General features: G+C 39.2%; 1 pseudogene; it reads left to right on the top strand.

Moving 5' to 3' along the window:
• Positions 1-25797, top strand: part of LOC122196126 (50S ribosomal protein L2, chloroplastic-like) — a 31695-nt pseudogene extending 5898 nt beyond the window's left edge.
• The last annotated feature ends 314 nt before the right edge of the window (positions 25798-26111 follow it).

Here is a 26111-nt window from a genome sequence, read left to right as displayed (position 1 = left end):
CAACCATGCACTTCGGGTCTACTGTGAGACTGGTCCGCCGCACCGGCCAACAGTCCACCTGGTCCACCCTCCGAGTCTAGCCATATACATCGAGTCTACAGTGTGATTGGTCCACCCGCATCAGGCCTTCAATCCACCTGGTCCACTCTCTGAGTCTACAGTATGACTCGTCCGCCCGCACCGGGCCTTTCAGTCGGTCTGGTCCACTCTCCGAGCGTCAGCATGTCTGGTCCGCCCTCTTGGGGCCTGCAGCCTATCCGGACCGCTTACTGGGCCTTCGGGATAACCGGTCCGCCCTGGGTATGTTGGCCTACAGCACAAAGCAGGACCCGCCTCAACCCAAACCTCAGTCCAACAACCATGTGCACATAAACATTTAATCATATAACAATTCACATTCAATCAAGCCGATCTAGCAGATCACATAACATATCATCATCCTAACCAGGATACCGACCTAACCGGTCACTAGCATATATCATCCTAACTACCAGGATGCAAACATATCAAAGCAATAACATAACAACGATACCCGGATCACAATTCGATAAAGGGCTGGCCTTGGTGCCTTAGACCCTGTTGATATGGTGAGGATAACTCACCTCGCCACTGCCGACTGAAAAGATATGACCAAGATGCTCCGACCACTGACACGATCACCACCACTAGCCGACACCAACATTGAACTCAAACAAAAGCCAAAATTACCAAAATGCCCCTGGAATTCAACTGGTCAACCCTTGGTCAAAGTCAAAGTCAAAGTCAACCTCCTGACTGACTCTACTCACCGAGTCAACTCGATGACTCGCCGAGTCCCCATGCTCAGAACTTCCCCAATCCGCGACTCAACTTGCCGAGTCCCACGGATCTGGGTCCCCTCGCACTCAACTCACCGAGTCCTCCCTTGACTCACTGATTCATGGCTCAACCAGAAGAAGTTAGAACCTCACGACCAGACTCGCCGAGTCCAAGAACAGACTCGCTGAGTCCAAGGCTATCTTTAACCTACTCGCCGAGTTCCTGACCATCTTCAAGAAACTCGCCGAGTGCACCTTTGTGAGTCGCCGAGTGCCTCTAGATCTTAACCCATACAGAAGCCTTTCAGGCCATGCGGTTGATCCAAACCATGGATCTACCCTTCTACAGCCCATCCATCACGTAAAGTGGCAAACTTTATGTGAATCCAAAGAGATCTAGGCATTTTACACTCTAGGGCTAGGGTTTGGGACAAGATGGCTTCACCAAACACCCAAGAACAGGGACTTTAATGCACTCTAGACCTTCTCCATTCCAGATCTGAGGTAGCAACCCCAGATCTAACCTCCAAACTCAAGATACCACAAGCTAATCTTTCCAAATACTCCAAAATGAAGAATAACAGCCCAAACAACGAAATAATACATCAAAAGGAAGCTCCAACAGAAGAGAAATCCAAATCTTAGCAAAGCCCCTTGCTCCAATCCTCTTAACTCTCCAAGATCTCCTCCAAAATCTCTTCTCCAAGGTTCAAATGCACTCAAATCCCTCACAACCGCGCCTTAGGGTCTTCTGGACTTCAAGAGAGGGTAAAGAGGCTGGGGAGAGGGTATAATGTCCTTTAAATAGGGCTCATCCTCCGAAATTAGGGTTTTCTCCATTCAGCACCTACTCGTTGAGTCTATCCTCCGAGTCGCCGAGTTGGCCACTTAACACACGACCCAAGTCGCGACCCTACTCGCCGAGTTGCCCTTCCACACATACACTTTGAACCCTGAACTTGCACTCCTGAACTCGGGATGTTACAATTCTCCCCCACTTAAAATAGGCTTCGTCCTCGAAGCCTGCAGCAACACAACTCTAGAATTACTCTCGCAATGCGCCTCAAGGCATTAACCAGACCAGATTCCTCAAAACAACCCCCCCCCCCCCCAAAACCCACTCTTCTCCTACGGCATTCTGACCACCGCCTCAATCCGGCCACCGGCCTCATCCTCATATAATTCCATTTAACAGCCAAGTACCATTTCATGATACTTCGCTCGCTCCAAATCACACCAATCACTTGACTCATTCGAGCTAGAAATAACCCTGAACCACCGGAATCCCGATCGGAGTCCAACTCTATCCATTCCAGGTTGACAGAAGGACACATCATTTAGTCTCAGAGCAACTCCCACGAGCTCTCCCCCGCAATCTCATACCCATGCCGGACTGGTTCTAACATCCTCGGGTTAGGAAAACCTGATGCACTGACGACACCTCCAAACTTCCCCCAGGATGAATTTCCACTACATACATAATTCCTTGATCAAAATCAAATTGGGAATCCAAGACTCCATCCCTACATCCCTTCCGAGCCTCCTGGCTCTACACCCTCGGAATTCCTTCCGTGATCTCAGCAAACATCCAAACCGGATGTGATTCCATACCACTTCCGCAAACACGCTGCTACAAGACCATAATTGGAACACTCCAATCATAACTCCGCACTACTGCTTTCACTTCCGTGAACTTACACTCCCTCTCGGGGCTACATTCCTTTCCCTTTCCTTACCAAGGAAATCCACTTGGTTGTCTTGACACTATCACAAGTGCCACTGTGCTCACCCAATATTACACCATTTCTTATAACATAACCGCTATCCCATGCACCATACATACTCTGAATCTGATCGCAAGGACTCTCGAGTCCATGCACTACCTTCCACCAATCGATGATAAATACCCGGGGCCAGACCCACTGTTGCTAACACATCACGCCATACTCATTCCATATCCTCATACGGATCTAACAACACATGCAAAGTCTTCAGCATGACTGGACCGCCTTACCAGGCCTTCAGCCCATCTGGACCACTCTCAGAACCTTCAACAGGTCTGGACCTCCCTCCAGGGCCTTCAGCCTGTCTGGACCGTTCTCCGAGCCTTCGGCCTGACTAGTACGCCTACCGACCTTCAGTCTATCCGGACCGCTCAACTAATATCCAACATCCCGAATTATCCCTCCAGGAAAACTCTCCCATGCATACCGTTCTAGCCCTCTAGGGGTTTTAAACTCTGTCTCCACCCTACATACTCAAACCCGACCTGATCATAGGCCTTCCACCATCAATCACCCTTGGTCTGCATCCCGCCCCGCTTGCCTGGCACTTGCTCATTCCAGCCTACGCTCGGCTGTCAGAACCGCTACTAAATCTCAACAGCTAAGCAACCTCTCGTGCCTATCGATCTTCCGGAGAATTCTCCAATTCTCCCCCACTTAGAGCACTAACTATCAACCACCGGTCGCCATCACCGACCTCCCTCGATAACCCTACTCAACACAAACCCTTACACGCGAATTGATTCCTACCAGAACAAGCAATCCTCACAAATTCATAATGACACTGATCAACCCAGCTAGAAAGAAACCCGATCTTCAGCTAGCCACTCCTCAGACTGCAGATGCTACCCAACATTTAGACCAAAACCAGATTCCCGCTAAAAATCCTCATAAATGATAACCAACGAAATTTCCAACACCAAATCCATAACCATACCACAACCCTCAAGGAACAACGAATACAACACCAGAATCACACAACGAGACTAGCAGATAAACAATACACCACAAAAATCACCAAATAACAAGACATCAAGAAAGAAACATACCCGCAACTGCATCCGAAACTGCCCTGACCTCCTCCGCTGTAAGCTGAAAAGCACGACTTGAGCCCTTGGGGGCTCCGCTCCACCCTGACCTCCACCCGTATTCCTCAAAGTGGCCGGTTCTAGAGCCTGCACCGGTCCTGCAGCAAGCTGTGGACAGTTGACCCTCAGTGTCCAACCTAATGGCAATGATAACAAATCCTCAAATCTCGAATCGGGGTTGTCTACCGACAATCCCTTGCATAGTGCCCCTCCCTTCCGCACTTGCGGCATGCACCATCGGACCTACAAACTCCGGTGTGACCCTTCCCACACTTCCCACAAGTGTGGCTGCACTGATCTCTCAATCTAGAATCAACGGTATTGGACCGTTTCGGCGTCGGCTGCGACTGCACCGGAGCCTGCCTTAGCTCTCGCATCTGCAACTCAATCTCCAACTCACGCCGCCTCACGGCCTCCTGCAACTCCAACAAGGTCTCGCACCTCTGCGCAGACACGAACTGCTTGATATCCCTCTTGAGCATACTCAGATATCCGGACATCTGAGCCTGCTCTGAAGCAAACTCAGGGCAAAACATCGCCCTCTCAGTGAACATCCTGGTGATCTCCGTCACCGACTCTGAATCCTGCTTCAACTCAAGGAACTCTTGAGCCAATCTCTCCCTCTCAACCCGCGGAACATAACGAGTGCTGAACATTTCCCGGAACTGATCTTATGAAACCGCAGCCCTCTGCGCATCCGAGTATGACCCCGTGGTCAATCTCCACCAATCCTTTGCCCCAAGCCTCAACAGGTTTAGAGCACACCTCACCCTCTGATCAGCAGGGAATTAGCATGTAAAAAACACCCCTCCACATCTGACAACCACCTCATAGCAACAATCGGGTCCTGAACTCCATCAAAGGTAGGGGGCTTCGTATTATCGAAGTTCCGATACTGGAAACCTCTACCAGCTCTTCCTCCTGTCGCCGCTATAGCCGTTGTAGCCGCTGCGGTAGCCGTCTCTGCGAGAGCCGCATAGCGCTCATCAAAATACTCAATCATGGCGGTCTTGATCGACCCAAACAGTTCCGACAACTCGGCCCGGAACAACGCAGCAACCTTATCATGCAGGATCTCACGAATCCTAGCATCCAACTCGCCTGTGCTCATCTGAACAATAACCTCGGGCGGTACTGATCCACCCTGACCGTCCCCTCCAGCTCCAGATCCTGATCCGGATCCACTCCCAGCATGCCTCGTAACCACCATACTGAAAAACATCGCAAGATCTCAGATACTTCCCACTATCCCAGGAACCAACCCCCAACCCAACCCTAGAGGTCATGGTTTCTTTGATACGCGTATGGGTCCTATGCTTTCAGTAGTACAGGCCCATACTACCTTCCACACCTACCCATATTTGTATCAAGTATTACCACGACACCCTAGCGAAAATCATACATAACAAGCACTCAATCCTCACTCCTAGAGGAACACTGGAAATCTCCCACAGAAGAAACCCTAGGTTAACTGGCATCATAAATCAGGCAACATTAACATGAAATCCTGAAGATCCCTAGCCTAGTACTAGCATGCTGTTCTATCAAAGTTTAAAAACAATTATCATGTATGGTATTTTGGGGCTACTTACTGGCTCCGGCTGATCGTACCTCCGCGTCCTCCTTTACTCATTTTGAAAACCATTTTGAATTCTCTTTTGAAAAACTCTCCTTGATTTGAGACTGGATTCACATGAATGTTCCTCCAATTCACTCAAACCAAGGCTCTGATACCAACTTGTAACACTCTAAAAATTTCAACCAAATTAAACTTTTCAAAACAAACCGGTTTCATAAAGTTATTACAAAAAGGTTTTTGATACAATTATTATCAGAGTCTTCCCAGAACCACATCGTAAAACAAAATCACGAGGAGCGGTACGATCACGCCTTTGCCTTGCCACGGTCTCCTGAAGAACCTGAAAAACATTAAACCACAAATGTAAGCCCGAAAGCTTAGTGAGATACCCCCAAAATACCAACCACACATACGCCCTTCCAGGCCACGACCTTCCGGTCCAAAACATAGTGCCTTCCGGCCCATAACATAATAGCATACATATCATAACAGAACACAGAACAACCATGCACTTCAGGTCTACTGTGAGACTGGTCCGTCGTACCGGCCAACAGTCCACCTGGTCCACCCTCCGAGTCTAGCCATATACATCGAGTCTACAGTGTGATTGGTCCGCCCGCACCGGACCTTTAATCCACCTAGTCCACTCTCTGAGTCTACAGTATGACTGGTCCGCCCGCACCGGGCCTTCAGTCGGTCTGGTCCACTCTTCGAGCGTCGGCACATCTGGTCCGCCCTCTTAGGGCTTGCAGCCTATCTGGACCGCTAGCTGGACCTTCGGGATAACCGGTCCGCCCTGGGTATGTTGGCCTACAACACAAAGCAGGACCTGCCTCAACCCAAACCTCAGTCCAACAACCATGTGCACATAAACATTTAATCATATAACAATTCACATTCAATCAAGCCGATCTAGCAGATTACATAACATATCATCATCCTAACCAGGATACCGACCTAACCAGTCACTAGCATATACCATCCTAACTACCATGATGCAAACATATCAAAGCAATAACATAACAACTATACCCGGATCACAATCCGATAAAGGGTCGGCCTTGGTGCCTTAGACCCTGTTGATATAGTGAGGATAACTCACCTCGCCATTGCCGAGTGAACAGATAAGACCAAGATGGTCCGACCACTGAGACGATCACCACCACTAGCCGACACCAACACTGAACTCAAACAAAAGCCAACAATTACCAAAATGCCCCTAGAAGTCAACTGGTCAACCGTTGGTCAAAGTCAAAGTCAAAGTCAACCTCCTGACTGACTCTACTCGCCGAGTCCCCATGCTCAGAACTTCCCCAATCCGCGACTCAACTCGCCGAGTCACCCCGAGACTCGCCGAGTCCCACGACTCTGAGTCCCCTCGCACTCAACTCACCGAGTCCTCCCTTGACTCACTGATTCATGGCTCAACCAGAAGAAGTTAGAACCTCACGACCAGACTCGCCGAGTCCAAGAACAGACTCGTCGAGTCCAAGGCTATCTTCAACCTACTCGCCGAGTTGTTCTTCCAACTCGCAGAGTTCCTGAACATCTTCAAGCAACTCGCCGAGTACACCTTTGTGACTCGCCGAGTGCCTCTAGATCTTAACCCATACAGAAGCCTTTCAACCCATGCAGTTGATCCAAACCATGGATCTACCCTTCTACAGCCCATCCATCACGTAAAGTGGCAAACTTTACGTGAATCCAAAGAGATTTAGGCATTTTACACTCTAGGGATAGGGTTTGGGACAAGATGGCTTCACCAAACACCCAAGAACAGGGACTTTAATGCACTCTAGACCTTCTCCATTCCAGATCTGAGTTAGCAACCCCAGATCTAACCTCCAAACTCAAGATACCACAAGCTAATCTTTCCAAATACTCCAAAATGAAGAATAACAGCCCAAACAACGAAATAATACCTCAAAAGGAAGCTCCAACCGAAGAGAAATCCGAATCTTAGCAAAGCCCCTTGCTCCAAGCCTCTTAACTCTCCAAGATCTCCTCCAAAATCTCTTCTCCAAGGTTCAAATGCACTCAAATCCCTCACAACCGCGCCTTAGGGTCTTCAGGACTTCAAGAGAGGGTAAAGAGGCTGGGGAGAGGGTATAATTTCCTTTAAATAGGGCTCATCCTCCAAAATTAGGGTTTTCTCCATTCAGCACCTACTCGCCGAGTTGGCCACTTAACACGCGACCCAAGTCGCGACTCTACTCGCCGAGTCCACCCATGGACTCGCCGAGTTTCCCTTCCACACATACACTTTGAACCCTGAACTTGCACTCCTGAACTCGGGATGTTACAAATATTTCTCCAACCAAACCCTAAAACTCCATGAAAATGGAACTAGAAAGGAGAAGGCCAAGGATAACGATTCCTTACCTCCAAAATAACCTCCCACTGAAGTATAATCCGGATCTCTTCAAGTCTCCTTGATCCAAGCTTCTTTATCTACCAGATCCCTTCACAAATCACACCAATTTGCTTCCAAGTCTTGTCACAAATGAAATTAGGGATTATGGATCTCAAAAGGGTAGCAAAGACGCTGATGGTGGGTTATAATGTGCTTTATATAGGGCACAACCTCCGGGATTAGGGTTTTCTCCCTTCAGCACCAACTCTACGAGTACAAGCCGCCGACTCGGCGAGTTGGCCACTTAAACCTGTGACAAATCCCGCTCCGACTCGGCGAGTAAGCATGCCTACTTGTCGAGTCCCTTTCCTTAGTTTCCAATTTAAGCCCTTCAACAACACCTCTGGAATTTGGGGTGTTAAATATTATGAGAATAATATATTAAAGGAGAAATCATATTGTTTAATGGGAAAACCTCACAAAAACCCTATGTATTATACACTAACGCTTAGAAAAACCCTTATATTATCAATTGGTACAATTTAACCATTATTATTTCAGAAACCGTGTAATCTATCTCATTTATCCAGTAACCCTAGGTTACCCGTTCTTATTAGTCTACGTAGATTACCTTCATTCTCTTTTAACTTGATATCGGTCACTCTGTAAAAAATGAAAGGGAAAGCTACGTACAGGAGGGAAAGCATCTTGGAAGTGGCGGGAAACTTGTTGCTCAATCACACGAAAAAAAGGTAATCGATCATTCTTCTATTTCGCTTAATCAGAACATCAACCCGTCTTCTACCCCTGGTTCTTATTTTTGTTGTTTCCATTGATTCTTCAAGGAAGCTTTAACCAAAAGCCATGACTTCAATTTCAAATGTATTATGTGAAGTTTATACGGAGGGTGTGAATGGAACAGACGACGAGTCTGATGAAGAAGAATATGTTCCTTCTTCAATGGACAAAACAATATGGGATCCTTTTTAGAATGACTTGGTACAGGGTGAAGTGGAGTTCCCTGAAATATCATCTGATGATGTTGAATTGACCCATTCAGATGAAGAATATGACGAAGGAGAGCATCAAGATCAAGAAATTGGGGACCAATTTCTTGTACACAACCCTAGGATCCCTTGGAACAGAATGGAACCACACGTGGGGGAAAAATACGAAAGCCCAGAACAGTTCAAGCTTTCTCTAACAAATTATGCGGTGGCTAATGGATACCACTTGAGGTTTGCCAAGTGTGATCGTTCTAGGATATTAGTACGTTGTGGCTAAAAAATGGTGAGAATAAGTGTCCATTTAGATGTTAGGCGTCTTGGATGGGAAATGAACTAACTAGGCAAGTGAAATCTTTGGAAAAGAAACATGTTTGTGCACGAAAATACAGCCTCGGGTCATTGATAACTCCAAGTTGGATTGCTAACCATTACCTTAGTGACCTAATTCGCAATCCCAAAACAAAAGTCAAAGAAATGAAAGCTGATTTTTTTACAAAGATATTCTTTAAATCTTAGCAAAGGTCAGTGTGAAAGGGCAAGGACATTAGCATTTACACTAATTGAGGGCAAGTTAACTGGTCATTATGCTAGAATATGGGATTACGGTAACGAAGTTTTGAGATCAAACCCATGAAGCACTGTTGAAATTGGAGTTGATTTCAATCCGGATGCAAAATATTTCAAAAGAATCTACATTTGTTTGAAGGATTTAAAAGAAGGATGGTTGAAAGGATGTCGTAAGGTGATTGATTTAGATGGATGTTTCTTGAAAGAGAAAGTTAAAGGAGAGTTGCTAGCTGCTATTGGTCGAGATGGAAACAACCAATTTACCCCATTGCATGGGCGGTTGTGAATGTAGAAGATAAAGATAATTGGAAGTGGTTCATTGAATTACTACAATCAGATATTGAAACAGTTCAAGGAAATGGACTTACTTTAATATCAGATCTACATAAGGTAATTTTCTACCTAGTAATGCTTATTTTGACCAATATGGATATATGTTAAAAACCTTATGTCAAAACAGCCCCTATTGACACTTTTTGGACACTTTTTAACAAATTTTGACATATTTAAAATAGCAAAACAAACCTTATGTGAAAACAGCCCCTATTGACATTTTTGACACCTTTTTAACAAAATTTGACATATTTGAAATGACAAAACAACCCCTAAGTCATAACAGCACCTATTCATATTTGTTGAGACTTTTTAAAATTGTATGACATATTTAAATGCAGGTCTTCTTGAAGCCGTAAAGGGGGTGATGCCACATGCTGAGCACCGACAATGTGCCCGTCATATTTGTGCCAATTTTTACAAGCGTTTCAGTGGAGAGATTTATAACACCTTATTTTGGCAAGCTGCAAAGTCCACAACAGATCAAGAGTTCCTATAACTCAAGATGATGGAGTGGCTGAAACTCAATATGTAGTGCCTGAAACTCAATTTGATATTGAAAATGGTAAAAAATAATTATATATATATATATATATATATATATATATATATATATATATATATATATATATATATTCTATGCTTATATTAAATTTAATACTTTCATAACTTTTTTGTAGATAATTTGGTAGATCAATCTAATATGGTTGACGGGATAGGAATTGATGTACCTGTTATCCGTGCAAAACTCAAACCAAGAGAGTCGTCTCAAAGGATTATTTAGAATATTAGATTTAGGAGCTGGAATGGACAAAACTCTAGTCTTTTGTAATATTTTTGTTACTTGGAATTTAGTATTCCTAGTATTTTGTTATTGAAATGTAATCACATTATGTCCCATTAACAGGTTATATTCCTCCTATTTTTTTAATGTAGTGTGGTTTTAAAAATGCTAAAAATGTACTTTATGTTCCTCTTTTTCCTCCATAATTGTCATATTTTATGTCTGGTATGCTAAAAGCATAAACAATCAACAAGGACAAAATGGTCAATGGCCAAAAATGGTGAATTTAACTATTTCTTATGAACTATTTATGTATAATAAATCATTTTTTTTTGTTTCTGTATTTCCGAATCAGGGGTGACAGAGTGTTAAAACAAATATGAGTCAAGAGGGTAAAATGGGGAATGGCTTATCAATACAATATTGAAATCATATTTTTTTTTCTGTTTCTGTTTCTGTATTTCTTTTTCTGTTTTTGTATGATAAGTCGATTTTTTTTCTGTTATGTTTCTGCATTGGGTGCTGGTGTGTGTGGATTACTCTAATAGTTGTTGGTAAACCAATGTCCGATTAGATAGATACTAACATTGATTAAGGTATTCTTATTATGCTAATGTTGGACAGATAAAAAGAAACAAGTTTTATTCATTAATCATTATTCACAAACGAACAACAAAAGTAGATATGGAACATAACATAACTTTATGCCTTTATCTTCCTTTTTTAATTGAATCCAAATGCTTAAATTGTAAAAACAAAACTGGGGAAATGCAGGTAAGTGTTGAAACCAAAAAAAAAATGAAATCAACAAAAATAATCTCAATAATGAGATAATATGCGACCAAATGGGTAAAATCGTCCAAATAATTTGTACCCAAATATAAAATGACATTAGAACCATAAGAAGGGAGCCTAGAACAATCCATATACTGACACATCTACATTCTCTTCATAAAACAGATGAATACACTAGTCTCTTTACAAAGGTGCATAAACCAAACAACATCACCCTAATACATATTTAGCTATTTTACATTAACCTAGTTTCCCTATTACATAATTATAATCCAAATGAAGATGCAAACCAGAACAATACCAAACATCATCAACCTAACCATGAATACACAACTCTCTTTTTCTTCAATCAGCTCAAAGTTCATTAATTTTTTTTTGCAGATTCAAATTCTCCTTCTCCAATTCCATATTCTTTTTGGAAAGAATCATATTATCCTTGAACAAATCTACATTCTTTCTATGCAAGTCATCCACTTTACTCTTATACCAGTGAAGACCCAAATCCTCATCCACCCACACAAAAAATTTACAATCTTTTGAAGCATCCTACAAAAAAATGAAGTATTTGAGTAAGAATTTTAGAAACAATATCAATCTTAAAAGAATATCGTGTACCAACGACTTAGGGCATCGAATGAAATGTCGGCCTGGGTTCTTCCTGGTCATTGAAGTCCAAATCTTTGGTTGTTCACCACATTTACACAAAACGTTTTTGTAGTTTGGAGTTCAGGAAGAAGAAGAAGATCCTTACGATCGATCGCCCATTTTTGCAAAGACGAAGTTAAAAGAAGAAGATGAACAAGAACAACATCGTAACTTTGAAGAAGCATAATAAGATGCGATGCACTTTTTAACCTAGTTTTCTTTGCCTACATGTCACCCAAAGTACAGCCATGTCATCCATTTAGATGCCACGGCATTTATGCCACCGGTTCCTTAAACTTAACCAGTTACAAATAATCCAAACAATAAATTTCTGAAATAATAATGGTTAAATTGTACCAATTGATAATATAAGGGTTTTTTAAGAGTTAGTGTGTAATACATAGGGTTTTTGTGAGGTTTTCCTTTGTTTAATTAATATTAGTCAAGAATTAATTTTGTGGCTAAAAGAGATTAATTAAACTTAGGGGACTGGAATTGTAATTATAAGATAATTGCAATTGGGCTATGGATCACCTTGGAATAATAGGTTTGACGAATTCTATGGGGAAGCCCATTAGAAATCGTCCAAGGCATGTTCCAGAAGGGGTCCATGGGCTGCTTAGGGCTTAAGCAGTCGAATTAGGGTTTCCTTGTTAGATAACCCTAATTTCCTACCTATTTAAGGAGCCCCTAAGCCCCAAAAACATGGTGACTGAATCCTTAGGGTTTCATGGATGATTTTGGTGCTCCTCTCTCCTCCCTCTTCATCCAAACTGCTTAGTAGTGTTTGTGACTCCATTAGAGGTGCAGCACTTGAGGCACTAAGCTTTCTGAAGCCAAGTATTAGATTGTTATTGCTATATAACAATCAAAGGTTAGATCTACCTATTTTGTGTTAATATGATTAATTGTATGCTAGATATAGGGTTTATAGCTTTGGATATTCAATTGCATGTTCATTAGATAAACTAGATCCAAAAGTTATTAGGGTTTGCGTGTACACCATAGGAATGATGTATTGCTCAGAACCCATCAGTGGTATCAGAGACTAGGGCTGTTTGTTAGTGAATTTGTTGCTTGATTGATCGATTTTTGCATGAAAAACGAAGTTTTTTTTCCCTCTACCTTACTGACTCGGCGAGTCAGTGGATGAACTCGGCAAGTCAGGTCGACTCGGCGAGTCCAGTCCCTGACTCGGCGAGTCCATGGGTATGGCAGCCTGTTTTAGTGATTTTCTTGCCTATTTTGATAATTACCAAAACAGTTTTAATTGATAAAATCTGTTTTTTTTCTTGATTTTGGGTGAATATCCTTACCAAAATAGTAGATAATTGTAAAATTTAGATAATCTTTTGTTTTATTAGATAAAGATTGATTATTTGTAATTTAGATTTGAATTATCTTGTGAAAAAGTTTCATTTTCCCCTTTAGGTTTTATAGTTTAAATTTCAACTTAAAAGTTTTTGTTTTTGAAATTTAAATAGTTAAACCCTAATGTTTTGAAATGTTTCAAAACTTGCCCTAATGTTTTGGAATTTAAATTTTTGATTAAAAGTTTAATTTTGAAATATTTAAATTCTAAACCCTAATGTTTTGAAATGTTTCAAAACTTGCCCTCAAGTTTTGGAATTTAAAAGTTGATTAAAAGTTTAATTTTGAAATGTTAAATTCTAAAACCCTAGTATTTTAAAAGTGCAAAATACACCCTATACTATATATATATATATATATATATATATATATATATATATATATATGTAACATTAAAAGTCTAATATTATATATATATATATATATATATATATATATATATATATATATATATATGAGTAAAGAGTCAGTCTTACTGTTAGTAGGCCTCATTCACGAAGCTGGTCTATAAGGGGTGTTTAAAGAAATTGCCTATAAAATGGTGATTGAATGGGTATCACCTCTTACCCACCGCACTCTTAACTAGTGGAAGGTCGTTAGTCGAACGGGTAGGATAGGACAGAAACCTTCCATTATAAGTATAATGAAGTACAAAGTCACTAAATTCTTTTACAAATTCCCAAATCATAGTTACTTTAGGAAAAATGTGAAATTGTATGCTAATCCATGGAATTACACTTCGTACCCTTGTCAAATGTTAGTGGAGCGTGTGTGGTTAACCGACACACTAATTTGGGATGACATTGGTAGCGAAGGGTGGCACGATGCTTATCATAAATCAATGGAACGTGTGTGGCTAACCGGAACATTGATTAGGTGATAGTAGCATTGGGTGCACCACGTGATTCGCATGGTTATTCACACCTTATTTGTGATCCTCGGCATCCCATTCACAAATAAAGGACATAATCAAGATTTAAACGTGCCATTGAAAAGTTCAATGAATCTCAAAAAGATCTAGGAGTTTCAATTCATTTAAAACTTAAATTTCTTTTCGTTTTTCATGGTGGAAATTGGTAAATCGTCATTTACCTACCTTAAAATATTCTGCAACTAGATTACGACATCCCTCTTCTAGGTTGTAGAGTATTGTGTTGGATCCTAGCCTTGATGTTTCATTTGGGTGTTACATCAAGGATTATAATCAACTTAACTTGAATTTTCTCCTGTTTTGTAGATGTCTGAATCTAAAAATGGTCTTCCCAAATCCCATGGAACAAGTTTTCCAAATGAAATGATATTCCACAATATGATCGAGGAACTAGAGATCATGCTTCACTTCCTCTACCTCCTCCAATTATTCTCCCTGACACACAAGTTCGAAGGCTTGAAAAGTTCAAGCTAACTCAAGCCCTTTTGGCAAGTAAACACGAAGATGGGAAACCTGTGTGTGCACACGTCTTAGAGATGAAGTCACACATTGACAGGTTAAGGATGATGGGTGTCGAGATTTCAGGTGAGTTGGCTATTGGCTGGGTTCTTCAGTTGCTTCCTGAAACATATAGTGAGTTCGTAAGAGAGCACTATATGATGAAACACGACGTGATCCTCATTGATCTCACCATTTTGCTTATAGTTGCTGAATCAGCAATGATTTGGCATGCTGGTCAAGCAAATTTGTCTGGTGAATCAAACTCCCAAACTTCAATGGACATTGAAAATGGTGACATTGGAGATCCAGAAAAGGTAAATTCTGAGATAGTCCCTTGTGCCATTCCAAAGGAGTCCATTTGCTTTTATTGCCAAGAGAGGGGGCATTGGAGACGAAGCTGCCCTATTTACCTGAGAGATCTAAGAGATGGGAGAGTCAAGACGTATGGCTCTACTTCAGGTAAAATCCATTATCTAACTCTTTTGAGTTCCTATTCTAGATTCTAAATTCATGATGTGATAAGATTACATTTTGATGTATTGTAGGATCCAAGAAAAGAGAGGAAGCTTAAGGGAAGAAGTGAGTTGAAGATTAGATTCTTGAGTTACTACTTGGAGTTAGAATAGATTGCTAAGAAATATGTAATAACATAGTTTTTCAATTGAATTGCATTGTAAGGACAAATTTTTCCGCAATAAAATAAAATTTTATTTTATCTTATCCTTGCAATGGCGTGAATGAAAAAATTGATTTTTGAAGGTTTCTATTATTTGCAATAATGGATTTGATTTTTAATTATGTTATTTGTGGAGATGTCAAGAATTTACCAAATTGGGAGAGTTTCTCATCGCCCAAGTTTCAATTGGACAGAAATTTGGAATCATACAACTTGGTTGCGTGATGAATGAAAAACTTTCATATTTGGAAATTAGACTAATTCTTTGACAAAGTGTCAAGTGAAGGACTAGGAGATCGAGTACACTTGGTTGTGCGTTGATCAAGTCCACCACAAAGAGAGATAAGATATTCGTCATGATTTACTAAAAGTTTAGTAAATATGATTATACTTATAAGATTAAGTGTAATTCTGAGTTGATTGGAAGAGTTTCAATGAATAGCAGAACGAATAAAGAAGAATCAAGTAGGCAGAAAGATAAAAGTTTCTCTATTCTAAGAATAAGGAAGAGTACCTTTTATTGTGTTTTATGATAAGTCTTAATGATTAAGAACCATATCTCAATTGGTCCTCTAAGTAAGTCTTAGTACATTTGTATGTCTAAGAAGAGGAATCGAGAATTGTGGAAATGGTTAAATCAAGAAGTCAAGCATACTTCGTTCCAATATCGAATCTTAGAGCCATACTCCAAGATTGCAAATTGAGTGACAAGTCTTAAGTAGGTTTATAACACTCATCAAATGTGGAATTTGGAAAATTTTTCTTATTCTTGCACATTTGAAATTGGTAAGTTATGATGTCTTGGATAAGACAAAGACCAACTAGGACCAATTTGTGAAGTGTTTTGTCTTGATAATAACTACACTAACTCTTGAATATTTTTTTGTGAAGAAATGTTTCTTGACAAAGAGAATCATATATGTCAAGAGGTCAGTGGGAGTTTTAATGATCTTGAAAAAGTTTCAAGAACAAATCAAGAATAAACCTTATCGATCTTCACTAGCACACGACTTGAGGTTTACAACCTATCGTGTTGACATTATTTTGTTTTCTATGTCATTCCAATTGAGTTAATTATGCATGTGAGTTCTATGAATTCTCATTTGAATGCATACATGCAAAGCACCTTTATCGATGGAAAGTACATTGATATGTAAGGATAAGTTTCTAAACTACTTGGAAGACATGGTGGGCACTCGTGTTACCATAAGGCAAGATTAAGAAAGTTCAGTCCATATGAGATTGGATTTGTCGCAAACTTTGGTTTTGGCAAATTCACAAATATAAGTGTCATAAGATTCCATCCTTCATGAAAATGAATGTGAGGAAATGATTTCACTAAGAGAGATTTTAAGAAGATAGCAATTGTGAAAAACTGTATTCTCAAATTCGATTATGGTTACGACATCCCTTTCCATAGTTCGAATTGTGAGTTTGGCAATTAGTCTAACATTTGGGACTTATTGGTATAAGTTTTGAATTAGTTAAGACACACATATGAGCTATCTAGGGCAAAGGTGTTTAAGTTTAAAAAGCTTAGATAAAGGCTTATCGAAGCATCTGGTATTAGAATAATGAACTTCAAAAATTCAATAGGTATTGTTTTCTGGAAGTTCAGCTGTTTTCTGAATACATGTCAAAGCTAGTGGGAGCATAAGTGTTATGATTATATGATAATAATCATCATGATAGTGGGAGCATAAGTGTTATGCTTGTATGATTATTATGGCAAGTATTTCAAGTTAGCAATATTAATTATAGAAGACAAAGATTCACTTTGCAAATTCACAAGGGTTGAAAAGTTGTTTTGCTATAATTAAAGGAGAGAATATTATACTTCGTTTCAAAATCTAAAGCTTAGATTGAGAAATTTTAATTAATATAGTCAAAGGATACATAGTGTGTTCTTAGATTTCGATTATGATTACAGCATCCCTCTTCATAGTTCGAATTGTGAGAACGTGACACATAAAATATTATGACAGAAGATTGATAAAGTATCATATCTTTATGTAAGACATTATGCATTGTGTCCCATACGCTTTGGGTATAAGATCGATTGCAAATGCTATAATATTTGACCATTCTAAAATTTTCCAAATGTCTAGCGCATTAAGAGAGAAAAAGGACTAGAATCGGTTTTGACTAAAATAATTAAACAACTATCAAAGGATGATCCAAAGTTCGCTGAGGATTGGTCGCTTGTGAGTAGTTGGAACTATGGTATTGGATGGACCATATTGACATTATTATGAATAGATAAGATTCTATTAAGAATGAGTTGTCATATGGCAAATATGGAAATGTTTCCATATTGGGAGTTGGATATTGAGAGTCTATGTCTAGATTAGAAAATTTTATGCAAGAAGGATGCTCAAAGGAATGTACTTTGAATGTGAGACTTCACGTCTATGGAATTGTCTTGTAACATTTCCGATAGAGTACTTTGTAATTTCATTGGCCAAGTCTTGGTGACTTTTGTGCTGTGACTTTGCGAAAGGATCGTTGCATAAAATGTTAGAATCTAGCATATTCTAGTAGTGGCAAGAAACTTGTGTTCTAACACTAATGATAAGGATTGGGAATTGTGAAATGAGCATCATTGGAATAATTTTTCAATTGATCTATTTCAAAAAGTAAGGACCATAGGAAACATAGTGTGCATGCTTTGTGCATGGGACAACTATTGTTGTAATTTGAGTAACGAGTTGATTATCTGAAACATTAAATGATAAATAATGAGTAATCAATATGGTGGTTAAATAGAAATGTTTTATTTACTCCCACAAGTTTGGGGCCATATAGGATTAAGTATTATTGTTGTGTTTCAGTTTGCATGTTTTGACTTCCAAAATAACTGGGTTATTCGAACCTCCACAGTCGGTCATACTTTGGAAGTAGGTATGAAGCAAGATTGTCATGAAGAGTCTGTAGATTGTCTAAAAGCTTAGACATAGCACAAGTTTGCTGCAGAGTTCATGAGTGCTTTAATAAGATTAGAGTATTGGATTAAACCCACGCTCACAAGAATCAATTCATGAATTTTATCACGAGTGATTGTGAGTCGATAATATTGTATATTCTTGAAACTGAGACGTGTAAGTTGTAATTACGATTCGGTTGCACATTGATAATATGTAAACGCACTAGTAACTTGGTGTTATAAAACATATTGTTGTGTGTGATTTGATGAGTAAGAGCAAGTGAGAATTTGATTCGAAGTTTATCCATTCCTTTTACCCAAAGTGGGATAAAAGTGATATCTATGGACCCCTAGATGATTTAGTGATGACACCTAAGCGTTTGGCCAAGCCGAGACTAAGTTGATGTGTTCAATTGTAGTCTGTTGTCAGTCGTCATAAATCGGAAGTTGGGAAACAGTATAGAGAGAATGATTAAAAATTCATGTCTTATGTCTATATGATATCTTGAGAATGGAGGAATATATGATCCCTTATCTAAAGGACACGCGTATCTGATAAGATCAGAGTTGTCAGTAGCTTTTGAAAGCTACGATTGTTGATCAGGTTCTGAAGTTATACAAAATAGTTATTAGACTTATCCAAGTGGGAGACTGTTTGATTAGTGTCTAAGTCCATAACTATTTTGGTATGTACTTGACCCAATTATGAACATGGTCCTTTTAGGTTGCCTTCACCATAGCAATATGTAGGATGAATTAAGGAGAGAAAGGTTTAATTGTGATTTATTAATATATTATGAGAATAATATATAAAAGGAGAAATCATATTGTTTAATTAATATTAGTCAAGAATTAATAAAGAATTAATTTTGTGGCTAAAGAGATTAATTAAGCTTAGGGGACTGGAATTGTAATTATAAAATAATTGGAATTTGGCTATGGATCACCTTGGAATAATAGGTTGGACGAATTCTATGGGGAAGCCCATTAGAAATCGTCCAAGGCATGTTCCAGAAGGGGTCCATGGGCTGCTTAGGGATTAAGCAGTCAAACTAGGGTTTCCTTGTTAGATAACCCTAATTGCCTACCTATTTAAGGAGCCCCTAAGCCCCAAAAACGTGGTGACTGAATCCTTAGGGTTTCATGGACGATTTTGGTGCTCATCTCTCCTCCCTCTTCATCCAAATTACTTAGTGGTGTTTGTGACTCCATTAGAGGTGCAACACTTGAGGAACTAAGCTTTCTGAAGCCAAGGATTAGCTTGTTATTGCTATATAACAATCAAAGGTTGGATCTAAACCCTATTTTGTGTTAATATGATTAATTATATGCTATATCTAGGGTTTATAGCTTTGGATATTCAATTGCATGTTCATTAGACAAACTAGATCCAAAAGCTATTAGGGTTTGCATGTACACCATAGGAATGATGTATTGCTCAAATCCCATCATCATCATAGTCAACTCCCGGAGTTTGAGTAAAGCCCTTCGCCACCAGTCGCGCTTTGTAAGTATGCACCTTTCCATCCATGCTGGTCTTCTTCTTGAAGATCCATTTGCACCCAACTGTCTTACGACCTGGTACATTGTCAACCAAGTTCCAAACTTGATTGTCATACATGGATTGAATCTCGCTGTCCATAGCCTCCTTCCATTTGGCAGACTCAGGGCCTGCCATGGGTTCCCTGTAATTATTAGGTTCATCCAAATCTATCAGTGTATTGCCACTAATAAATGTATCACCTTCAGTAGTGATGTGATAACCATAATAAAAGTTAAGTGTGCTCCTAACTCTAGTGGAACGCCTCGGAGGTACGGACTCATCTATCGGCTCAACAGGAGTTTCCTCCTCAGGTTGGTCGCTAGTGTTTAAGGTTCCTTCACCGCTTGAATCTTGAAGCTCTTCAAGGTCAATTTGCCTCCCACTGTCTCCTTGGATTATAAATTCTCTCTCACGAAAGACTCCTCTCCTTGCAACAAAGACCATATTCTCACTGGGTCTGTAGAAGAGGTAACCAAAGGATTCTATAGGTAACTGATGAATATACACCTCTCACTTCGAGGTTCGAGCTTTTCGTGAGACTCGCGCCTCAGGAAAACCTCGCAACCCCAAATCTTGATGTGGTCTAGATTTGGAACTTTCCCAGTCCACATCTCGTGAGGTGTTTTGGCAACCTTTTTGGTAAGGACTAGATTAAGGATATGGGCGGCAGTCTCTAAGGAATACCCCCATAATGAGATTGGTAAGGAAGCTCGACTCATCATGGAACGAACCATGTCTAACAAGGTTCGATTGTGCCTATCATCTACACCATTCAGCTACGGTGTCCTAGTAGTTGTCAATTGTGAGACAATCCCACATTCCTTAAGATAGTTAAGGAACTCAATACTAAGATACTCTCCTCCTCGATCAGATCGGAGCATCTTGATGTTCCTGTCCAGTTGATTCTCCACCTCCTACTTAAACTCTTTGAATTTTTCAAAGGTTTCTGACTTATGCTCGATTAAGTAGATATATCCATATCTACTGTAATCACCAGTAAAAGTCATAAAATAGCGATTAGCATCCCTTGTGGCGGTTTTGAAGGATCCACACACATCTGTGTGCAATGTTGTAAAACTCGCTGAGTTGGCCGATTACTCCTCCGAGTACTCGCTACTCAGCCCTTTACCGAGGCGAGTTACAGAATCCCGAGTACTCCCTGATCAGCCCCTTACTGAACTGAGTAGTGTTGTAAAACGCGCTCAACTCGGTGATTAATATGTATAAAATACTTAATGATTTATTATTTAAAACACACATGTGATTATTACTACACATATATCATAAATTTTCAGTAATTATTCACAAAGTGAGACCATTATGTGTTTTTTAGCTTTTGTGTATTCACATGTATCTAATTTTGTTATATATTTTAATCAACTTATGATTTTAACTTATAATTTTGACGTATATAATTTCCCTAAAAATATATCTAGATGAATTACCGAATCCGAGTACTCCCGGGTACTCGCTGCTCGGTAGTCGGCCGAACAGGTACCGAGTAACGAGTTCTACAACCTTGTCTGTGTGTATGAGGTCCAACAATACTTCACCCCTCTCACAAGAACTAGTGAAGGTTGACTTTGTCATTTTTCAAAGCAAACAAGACTCGCAACTATCATCTGATTTCAGGTCAAATGATTCCAAAACTCCAACCTTTTGGAGTTGGCCTATGCGCTTCTTATTGACATGTCCAAGACGACAATGCCACAAGGATGCTTTATCCAAGGTAATCGAAGAATCAATATGAAATACATTATTCCCTAAATTCTCTACAATCGACACAGTTTCATATACACCATTACAAGGTAATGCTTTAAAATAAAACACATCATTATAAAAAGCATCAATAGCACCAATTTTATTATCAAAAGAAAAGGTGAATCCTTGCTTGTACAAACTGTGAAAGGAAATAATATTTCCTGCCATTTATGACGAGTAACAACAATTATTCAAATCTAAAGTTAACCCATTATTAAGCAATAAAGAATAAACTCCAATCTTGGTCACATGTGATGCTTTCCTATTGCCCATTATTAAGTTTATCTTCCCGTGCTCCACTTCTTCACTACTTCTTAGGCCCTGAAAATCAGTACAAATGTGAATACCATAGCTTGTATGAAGCACCCAAGAGTTAGTATGCAATGATTTTTTAGACAATATGGTATAAATACCTGCATGGGTGGGTTTAACTTTACCATCCTTTACATCCTGCAAGTACTTAGGCCAGCTTCGCTTCCAGTGCCCCCTTTTCGTGGCAGTAGAAGCATTGTGCTTCCTTTGGGTTTGAAGAAGGAGGAATGGGGCCTTTCTTGGTCCCTCTTGAAAAGGAGCCATCAAGATACTTTCCCTTGGTACCCTTCGAAGGGGTCTTCCTCTTCTTCTCCTTTCCCTGACCAATTGCCAGAACAAGGGTTGTTGTAGGAGTAGGAGTCGAAGTAACAACCAATTTACCTTTAAGGCCACTTTCAGCGGTCCTTAAAAGTCCTTGAAGTTTGCTGAGTGTAACTTCCTCCTTGTTCATATGATAAGTCATGCGAAACCGATCATAACTTGGAGGTAAGGAATGGAGAATGATATCAATCGCCATGTCCTCAGGGAAGTCCATATTAAGCTTCAGCAACCGGTCCATGAACCTTTACATTTTATGCAAGTAACCAGTGATGGGTTCACCATCCTTCATCCCGGTTGTTATCATAGAGGATATGATTTCATACCTCTCTTGACGTGTGCTCTGATGGTACCTTTTCATCAGATCCTGGTGCATCTCATAGGGGTAGAAATTTTCATAGGATTTCTGGAGTTCGGGAGTCATCGTAGCCAACATAATGCAGGACACTTTAGTAGCATCCCTCTCATGTGCTGCATACTCCGCAATCTCCTCAGGAGTAGCAGTGGACTCATTGATAACCTTAAGCTCCTTATCAAGGACATATTCCTTGTCCTCATAACGGGTAATCATTTTGATGTTCCTAATCTATTCATTGAAATTAGAACCATCAAAAGTGACTTTCCCACATAAGTTCATGAGGGAAAAGGAGCCTGTAGGGTTTGAGCCAGCAGCAATGTTGGAAGACATCTGAAAAGAAAGAAGGACAAGTTTTAATTAGATACGAAGTCCTTAATAAGTTACCCAAATGAAATATCAAGGCTTGGATCCTACAAATTATTTCATAACTTGGAAGAGGGATGTCGTAATCCAAGCTATAAAACATTTGAATGTAGGTAAATGACGATTTACCAATTTCCACCATTATAAACGAAATAAATTATTAAGTTTTAATTGGATTTGAAACTCCTAGATCTTTTGAGATACATTGAACTTTCAATGGCATGCTTAAATCTCGATTGTGTCCTCTCAAGTTTGTGACTGGGATGCTGAGGATCACAAACAATGTGTGAATAACCATGCAAATTGACTTGGTACCCTTAATTTTTTCACCTAATCGATGTGCCGGTTAACCACATGCACTACACCGATCTATGATAAAACTTAACTCACCCTTTGTCACTCTTACTATTCCTTGTTACTGTGTCGGTTAACCACACACGCTCCACTAACGACTTGGTAAGGTACAAAGTGTAATTTCATGGGTTAGAACCTATTTCATATTTTCCTAAAGTAACTAAGATTAGGAATTAATAAAGGTTTAGTTACTTTATATTTTCATTATACTTTTAATGAGGATTAAGGTCCTATCCTACCCGTTCGGATAACGACCCTCCACCAGTCAAGGAAGCGGTGGGTGAGAGTGGACACCCATTAAACCGCTATTTTATAGGCAGTAACCTTATACCCCCTTATAGACCAGCTTCCTGAATGAGGCCTACTAACGGTAAGACTGACTTATTCTTATACATATATATATATATATATATATATATATATATATATATATATATATATATATATAATAATTAAACTTTTAATATTATAGAAGTATAAGGGTTGAATTTTAAACTTTTAAAATCTAAGGTTCAATTTGGAATTTAAAGTATTAATGTGTAAGACTTTACAAATTCCAAACTTGAGGGCAAGTTTTGAAACTATTCAAGACTTTTCAACTCCATAACTTATGAGTTAATGGTTCATTAAAATGAGTGACCTTTCATTTTATGTAACCTATGTGTTTTAATATGGACTTTAAAAGAGTGACTTTTCGTAATCCATAACTTGAGGACAAATTATGGATTCCATTAAAAAACATAATTGATCAAGAATTAATCATCAACCAATTCAAAAAATAATTCGTATGATCTAACAATAACTTATAAGAACATGAACATCAATATCAAAATTTCAAGAATCATATTAATACATATAAAACATGGAATTTTGATATAAGCCATTGTAAATGGATTTGCATAACCATTACACCATCTAAAACAAGTTTTAAAACACCAAAACAGTTTAGAGTAATGTTTCTAGTCCATTTCCAGCACCAAAACTCGAAAAACTACATTCTGGGGCTCCTACTCGTCGAGTGCAAGAACCTACTCGACGAGTAGGATGAATTTACACATGGACTCGGTAAGTTCATGCAGCAGATAGCATATTTTTGAGCTTTTTCAACAAGTTTACATCAAGTATCAAGAAAACAAGCCTAGTCTCTGATACCATTGTTGGGTTTTGAGCATTCTAACACTCCTATGGTGTACATGAAACCCTAGAAACCTTGGATCAATGTTTTATCTAAAATACATGCAAATTTTATTTCCAAGGTTTACAACCTAACTAGCATGTTATGGGGTACTTGTAATATAAAACTTTAAGTAGAATAACATACCTTTCTTTTGTGGTTGATTGCTTGGAGTTTTAGAGCCTAGCACCAATAGTGTGGATCCCTCAAGTGGTGTCACAAATCACCCAAAACAACTTGGAAATACTTGAGAGAATATGATGCTTGCTAGAACCAAGGACCTCTTTATATACTATGGAGGATTAGGGTTAAACCCTAATACCCATGATTCTTCATTTACCTAGGATCCATTGGCTAAAGGCTCCATGGACTTCCATATACTCTTAGCCCATTGTAAATAAATCTTAGCCCAATCTATATATATATATATATATATATATATATATATATATATATATAGGTAAGAGTCCATATTTAATTAGCCTCTTTTGATCATTAGATTAATTCCAAAATTAATTCTTGATAAACACTAATTAAATAATATAACTTCCTATTGATATATTATAACTTATAATATATTAATATATCATAAACATCTTATTCTCAAAAGTATACCCATACAAATTGTTAGGTGAAGTGCAACCCAAATGGACCATGCCGGGTCGGGTCAAGTTCATACCAAATATAGTTACGGACTTAGATACCTTATCCAACAAATATGTGGAAGTATCAACGTAATTTCATAGAGTCATCTGGTCTGAATGCTACATGAAGAACATAAGCCAAATGATGAAAAGGAAAGACCTAGGATGTAGAAGATCATAACATTAGTGATTCGGTAGATTTTGATTCCTACATATCTACCCATGTGGTACTTCATTATACCATATATATATATATATATATATATATATATATATATATATATATATAAGATCCATCTGTATAGATATCACCATCTACATCCATAAAGCCGTATGGTTTGGAAAAAAATTGTACAGTTTGGGAAGGGGTTTTGATTGATAAAAAAGAAGAATCTACTTCAACCGATATGCCCTTAGGCACGACCATACATAACATAGAATTCGCACTTGGAAAGGGTGGACAATTAGCTAGAGCAGTGGATGCTGTAGCGAAACTGATTGCAAAAGAAGGGAAATCGGCCACATTAAAATTACCTTCTGGGGAGGTCCATTTGATATCCAAAAACTGCTCGGCAACAGTCGGACAAGTGGGGAATGTTGGGGTGAACCAGAAAAGTTTGGGTAGAGCCGGATCTAAACATTGGCTAGGTAAGCACCTTGTAGTAAAAGGAGTAGTTATGAACCATGTAGACCATCCACATGGGGGTGAAGGAGGGAGGGCCCCACGTGGTAGAAAACAACGCACAACCCCTTGGGCTTATCCTGCACTTGGAAAATGAAGTAGAAAAATGAATAAGTATAGTGATAATTTGATTTTTCGTCGCCATAGTAAATAGGAGAGAAAATAAAATTTCTTTCTTCGTCTTTTCAAAACAAAAAAAGTAGGAGGAAGTTGTGACACGTTCACTAAAATGAATCCGTTTGTATATATATATATATATATATATATATATATATATATATATATATATATATATATATATATATATATATATATATATATATATATATATGGGTTCCGTCGGGTAGCAGCTCTGTAAGAATGAGAACCGCTGAATCGGAACCAAACCACTTTAGGCGGTTCTGATTTCGAAATCGACAGTTTTGAGACGGTTTCGGTTCCATAAGCGGGTACCATATTTCGCTACTC

This window comes from Lactuca sativa, chromosome 9 (genome assembly GCF_002870075.4).
Source record: "Lactuca sativa cultivar Salinas chromosome 9, Lsat_Salinas_v11, whole genome shotgun sequence".
NCBI classification, from domain to species: domain Eukaryota; kingdom Viridiplantae; phylum Streptophyta; class Magnoliopsida; order Asterales; family Asteraceae; genus Lactuca; species Lactuca sativa.
Note: the sequence above shows the minus strand (reverse complement) of the source record. Positions and strands in the feature narration are given on the sequence as shown.